Here is a 6,723-nt window from a genome sequence, read left to right as displayed (position 1 = left end):
GATTGGTCAATTTCTTACTATTACGGCCTACAACTCTCCATTGTAGACGGCTCTTAATTGTAACAATCTTTTCTCCATCTTTTTCTTTATGAGATGATACGATATATTTATGTGTTTTGTCCTTGATTTCTCAACCTAGCTTTTTGAAAAATCAATCGCCACCCTATTGTCGCAATACAGCTCGACATCACCTGTAACTAAATTAATTAATTTAGTTTCATTAAAGAACATTTTTATCCACATTGCCTCTTTCACTCCGCCGGACAGTGATACATATTCCGCCTCCATCGTAGAAGTCGCTATGCACTTTTGTTTTGCGCATCTCCATTGTACAACGTTTTCTCCGATCTTTACGACCAATCCCGAGAAAGAGTGTCTGTCGTCCAAATCGGCTCCCTAGTCGGCATCACAATATATACGTATGTTCTCTTCTGTCCCAGCTCTATACGTCATCCGATAATCTTTAGTTTAGTTATTATAACGTAAAATATGCTTTGCTTGATGCCAATGCTTCTCTCCTGGTTTCGAATTATACTGTGACAACTTCGTTACGGCGTACGATATATCTGGTCGCGTATGTAGGGCCAAATACATCAGTGACCCCACCACTTCTCTGTATGGAACTTGCGGTACATGTTGTTCGCCATCAACTGCTACTTGACTACCTCCTTTACACAGTTTTACTCCGGGATCCAACGGGGTTGCTGTCTTGCGGCATTTAGACATATTAAATCTTCGTAGCATCGAATTTATACATGCTTCTTGCGACAAACTAATGGTGTCTTGATCCTCCTCTATCTTTACTCCTAGGGCAAAGCTAATTTTACTTAGATCCTTGGCTTTATATTTCTTGATAACCTTATTCACGATACTTAGGGTGCGTTCCGTTTTTCGCATAAAATGCATGAATGTTTAATATAGAGCATGAATTGCAGAAGCCGTTCCGTTTCTTCATGCACGCATTATATGCTTTTATAACGGAACGGATTTTATGCAATTCATGCGGCTAACTTATAAACTTAAAACAGGTCTCCTGAGCTATTAGCAAAGAAGAAAAGATCCTATTGCACAATGGAAGAAATAGCGATAGCGATAGAAATAACGCTAGTTTTAAAGAGTTTATATTTATAAATAACGGTAGGAACAGCGGAATCTAATATACAAAACTACACATGTATCAATGCAGATCAGAAAACGGAATAAGCAATAGCGAAAAATTTTTCGACAAGTTGGAATTCTGTGTCTATTGCTTATCGCTATCACTATTCTCTCGCATTGTGCAAGAGGCTAAAAAAGAAGAGCGTGGATGACAATTTAAAAAAATCACAAATAATTTTTTTAATTACCGTTACATCTTTTACAATAAAAGAAGAAGATTCTTGTTTTACAAGTGATGAAAGCAGTGATGAAAGTGATGCACTTTCAAGTAGTGACGAAACTGAGTCCACGTTTGATATTCTGATGATAAAAAACAAGAGAAACAATTTCTCGTGAAAAATTAACAGATTATGTTAAACAAGTGGTACCAGGATACCACTCGTTTGTTTTTCGCGCGAAATGAGCTGCATAAAGTGCCTCAGCTCGCGAGGTAGGGCACTTCATGCGATCTCATGCACCGGAAGAGGCGGAACGATTGGGTTGGATCATGCATGCAGCAAGTGTGCATGAAGAGAAACGGAACGATTTTCTATGCTTCTATGCGTATCATGCGAGAAACGGAACGCACTCTTATAATTACGGCGTTGTCCGGACCAAAGAGCAATATGTCATCAACATAAACCAGTATCATCGTCGAGTTCTTCCACATATACACACAACTTGATAATTTCATTCTTTTGCCAACAACCAAGGTCAATTAAGAACCTATTTAATTCCTCATTCCAACTTCTTCCCGATTGTTTCAATCCGTAGATTGGACGTAACAACTTAGGTACGGTTCCGTCTTCAGCCTTGTACAATGGTGGCAGTCTCATAAATATCTCCTCCTGTAATTTCCCATATAGGTAAGCACACTTTATGTCTATGTGTCTTGTGTACCAGTGATGCTACAGTTAACGCCAACAGTAGAAGTATCAATGAAAAATTCGAGACTAGCAAATGCGTCTCATTATAATCTATTCCTCTTTGTTGTGAAAAACCTTGAGCAACTAATCTTGCTTTGTACCGCTGTACTTTTCCGTCGGAATCTGTTTTTACCTTGAAAACCCAACGGCAGCCAACGCACTTTCTGCCTTCCGGCAGCTTAGTGACTTCCCAAGTTTGTCTGTCTTCTAGGCTATTTAACTCTTCCTCGATCGATCGTTTCCACCGCGTAGCTTGTGGCGAACGTAGTGCCTCTTCTAAACTTTGCGGCTCGATTATTTCGGCGAAGTTTGCTTTGATATCGCTGCATTCTGTATCACACTCTCTTCTTTCTTCTTGACTCAAGACAGGATCTATTACTTCGTTGTTCACAGGTTTCTCTTTTCTTCCATAGAAGTTATTGATCTTCTTTTTGGGCCTACCTCTTCTGGGCTTACTTTGTGGTGCACTTGCCCCCACTATTTCGTCTTCATCGTTGTCTCTTTCATCTTTTACTTCATCCTGCTTCGTATGCCCAAATTTTGAGCTTACAGATTTGTCTTCTGTAATCTCTATTTGTGGTTCTTCTGCTTTGTCTTCATCTTCCGACCACACATCATTATATTTATAACCACACGGTTCTTTTCTATATATCCATTTATATCCATTTTTATCTTCTGCAAATTTGACATGTTTGGTAGAGATTACATCACCCTTTTGTGGACACCATAATTGATAACCACGAGTTTGACTGGCATAACCGACGAGGATGCAGGGTACCACCCTATTGTCTAGCTTTTTACGGTTTTGTTCCCGGGGTACCCGTGCATATGCCAAGCAGCTTTCAAGTGACGAACACTTAGTTTATTGCCAATCCACACTGCTAACGGCACGCGATTCTGAATTGCTTGATGGAACACTCTGTTCTTAATATAAGCTGCCGTTGTAACGGCTTCCGCCCAAAACCTTTGTGGTAGGCCTGCTGACTTCAGCATTGACCTCGTTAACTCCAGTAGTGTTCTGTTTACTCTTTCTTCTGCGACGCCGTTCATTTGTGGAGTGTCAACATTGGATTTTTTATGTTTTATTTTTAGGTTTTTGAAAGACGACGACAATTTGGTATTACAGTACTCTAATCCATTATCCGTAAGGAACCTCTTGACTTTTTTACCTTTCTCGCGCTCAACTCTGGCAATATAATTTGTGATAAGATGTTTTGCTTCACCCTTAGATTTCATGCACACTACATCAATCTTTCGGGAGAAATCATTAGTTATGAAGTATTCGCTGCCGCCAATAGACTTCACCGGAAGTGGCCCGCAAACATCGGAATGCACCAACTCGCAAACGTCCTTTGACTGTATTGACTTCAACTTTTTGCTCACTGTCCTCGTAGCTTTATCGATACTGCAAGACTCGCACGTATATTTTTCTATTTTACTTTCGTCTAACCCTACAACTTGATCAGTCTCAGCTAACGTCTTTATAACTTGATTATTAACATGACAGAAACGTTTGTGCCAAACTTCATGATCTATATTCAAAACATTGGACTCCACATATTTGGGTGGCTCTATTTCTACAGAACCTCTTACAATATACAAATCTTTATTTCGATAAGCTTCGCATACGACTTCTTTCTTTTTCACGTCCATAATAGTTATCTTCCCGTCTTTAACTCTCAACTCTTTTCCTCTTTTGTCGATTTGTGAGACCGACATCAAGTTTTTGCGTACATTAGGAACGTAATAAACGTTGCGTAAAATAACTCCCTTTTCTTGATTTCTAACATATGTTCTCAATACAACATCTCCAATACCTTCGGCACGTAATACTGAACCGCCTTGTTTGTCTGGGTCTGCCGCTGTGTTGATTATTTTCGAGTTTATATTTTTAAACTTAAAAAACCATTCTTTTCTCTTGCAAATGTAGTGCATCCATTGTCCAGGATCCATGTCTCTTCAACGTTCACATTATTTAATGAAACCAAAAATGCAGAATAGTCTTTCCACGACGCTGTGTCTGTTTTCTTGGAAACCTTGTCTACTTTTACTTTACAGTTCTTAGAAATGTGGCCTACTTTCTTGCATCTATAACAAACAACTGACTTTTGCTCGTTGCTATTACTATTGTGGTGAATTAACTTGGATGTCTTCTTGTCTGACTTCTTAGTCTGTAGAGCCTCTTTGGAAGTACTCATTTCAACGTCCTGCCTTGTCTTACGTCTATCATACTCTGTTAACAAAACTCTCTTTACCTCTGTTGACGTAAATTTATCATCTAGCTAATGACATGTTCAGGCCCTCATAGCTATTAGGTAATCCAGCCAGTAACACATATGCCACTTCATCACCAGGCTCTGCTCCTGCCTCTCTGAGGTTAGTTGCTAAAGTTTTTACTCTCACGATATAAACAAACATTGTTTCATCTTCCTTCATTTTTACATGGTGAAACTCCTTTTTTAACTGCATTATTCTTATTCTAGAGTTTGGTTGGTGTATCTGTTCTAACACACGTCATGCTTCACAGGCTGTGGTGCAGTCCTCAGTATGGATTTGTTGATCAGGTTCTATATTTAAACTAATGACAGATAACGCTTTATTATCATTTAGTCTATAAGATCTTTGTTCCGCTAGTGCTTTTGCTAGAGCAAAACTGCTTAAATATGTACTTATCACACTGCGTTTATTACGTATATATATATAAGAATAGTTAAATTAAAAACGATATAAGTTTAGAGTTACAAAATACATTGCACACGCTTTGGTATAGAAAAAAAAACGTGACGAGCAAAGAATACAAAAAGGTAGGTAAGCATGTACATAGAAGCGCACACGTTAACGCAGACCACGCCACTCATAGGACATGGGCGGAACTACTCTCTACAGAATTATTAATAGAATCTATTACTTAGTAATTGTTGAATTCATACGCTGGTGGAAGAAGCGGTATTAACCTTTTTGCTCCGGGGATTTTTCCTTTAAAATTGACCTCGCATTTTAGCTGAAAAAGTTAATAATAACTTGCTACCCCCCCTTCAAAGTTAATTTTGAAGGTCAAAGAAGTAACCAGGATTTTTTTCAATTTTTTTCCTAAATTCAGTGCATTAAATTGACCTTATAAACATCTATTACGTTCGCTTTTCTTGCTGGTCCATATATGGACCAGTCCCGGAGCGAAAAGGTTAAAAGTATCAGACCATCTTTGATAGATGTACAAAGTATTGCGAGACAAACTCTAAGTGTCTCAGTGGCCTAACAGGGAAGGCGACGGTCCGGAAAGCCGGAGATTCCAGATTCGACTCCTGGCTGAGAAGTTTTTTTTTACAATATTTTAAAAATTAGTTAGGAAGGTATTCGGATCCTTTATATATGTAATGCAAAATTCGCATTCTATATGATTTAAAGAATTATAATTTCAAAAAACTCACGTAAAAAATGTTACACGTGAACACATATATATATATGCATACATTTGCATTCATATATTTATGCATATACTCACATTTCCGCACAACATCCTGCAAAAAGCTCTTAATAACCTTGTATTCATATATTTATTACTTTGTTTATTGTTTATGTTCTTCTAGTTCGTGATTTTGTCCCTCTTATTGCATCCCCCTCAAAAATTCACGTCACCACTCTCTATATAAAGCGACGTTTAATCGAAAGCTGTTCTTTATTTTTTCTCGAGAGGGGTGTAGGGGGAGAGATAAAGCCGCTCTCCTTGCGAAGAAGCAAAGCCCCCTTCTGTTTACACGCTTACAACACAAACAAAATGTACATGGTGTTGGAAAATAAGAGTTCATCTATGAAATTTTTTTGTTTATAACTTTTTACCAAACAACGAGCGACGGCTAAAACTTTCACCTTATTACTCAGGGAGTTGACCTTGATAACATATGTTAGAATTGTTGAGAGCGGAGGGGGTGGTCCGTATAACTGCATATTTACCATATTAACACTAATTTTCTTAAATTAATAATTAAAAATACTTTTTTGTTTTTTTTAATAAGACGTACATATTGGCCAAGAGTGGATTTTTACTCACTTTTCATTTATGTTCTTTATATTTTTCATTTTTTTAATTATTCTATCATGGTTTTAATATTTTTCTATTTAATTGAAATGTTTTTTTAAGTTATAACGATGCATATCGTTACGGCCGGGACCGACCATCCGCCCCGGCTAAAAACACGGCGCTTAGCGCCAAATAATAACGTAAAATCAGCGTATATTAAATATACGCTGACGGCCTGTGCGCCGCCCGCACCGCGCGTTACCCCGCGCCATCAAACGGCAGGCGCGCCGCCCGCACCGCGCGTTTCCTCGCGCCACGAAGCGGCCTGCGCGCCGCCCGCACCGCGCGCTTCTCCGCGCCTACAAGTGCCAGCTGTTACCGCGCCCGCACCGCGCGCCCCGCCGCGCCACGGAAATAAGCTGCAACAAACAAATATATGTTTTTCCGCGCATCCTTGTCAACCCCCGCCCGCGGGAAATTGCGGGTATAAAAGCCGGGCCAAAAACCGAGGAAATCAGATCTGCTCCGATCTCCGGATCTTACGAGTGGCAAGCAGGGAAGCTTCTTCTCAGTCGGGCAAACCGACCGCAACTCAGAGATCCGATCCGCTCCGAGGGAATCTTAGATTCTCTGCCGGGTAAA

Source organism: Pseudomyrmex gracilis, unplaced genomic scaffold (assembly GCF_002006095.1).
Source record: "Pseudomyrmex gracilis isolate BER0280 unplaced genomic scaffold, ASM200609v1 scaffold_295, whole genome shotgun sequence".
Classification (NCBI taxonomy): domain Eukaryota; kingdom Metazoa; phylum Arthropoda; class Insecta; order Hymenoptera; family Formicidae; genus Pseudomyrmex; species Pseudomyrmex gracilis.
The sequence above is the reverse complement of the archived record's forward strand: the minus strand, read 5'-3'. Positions refer to the sequence as shown.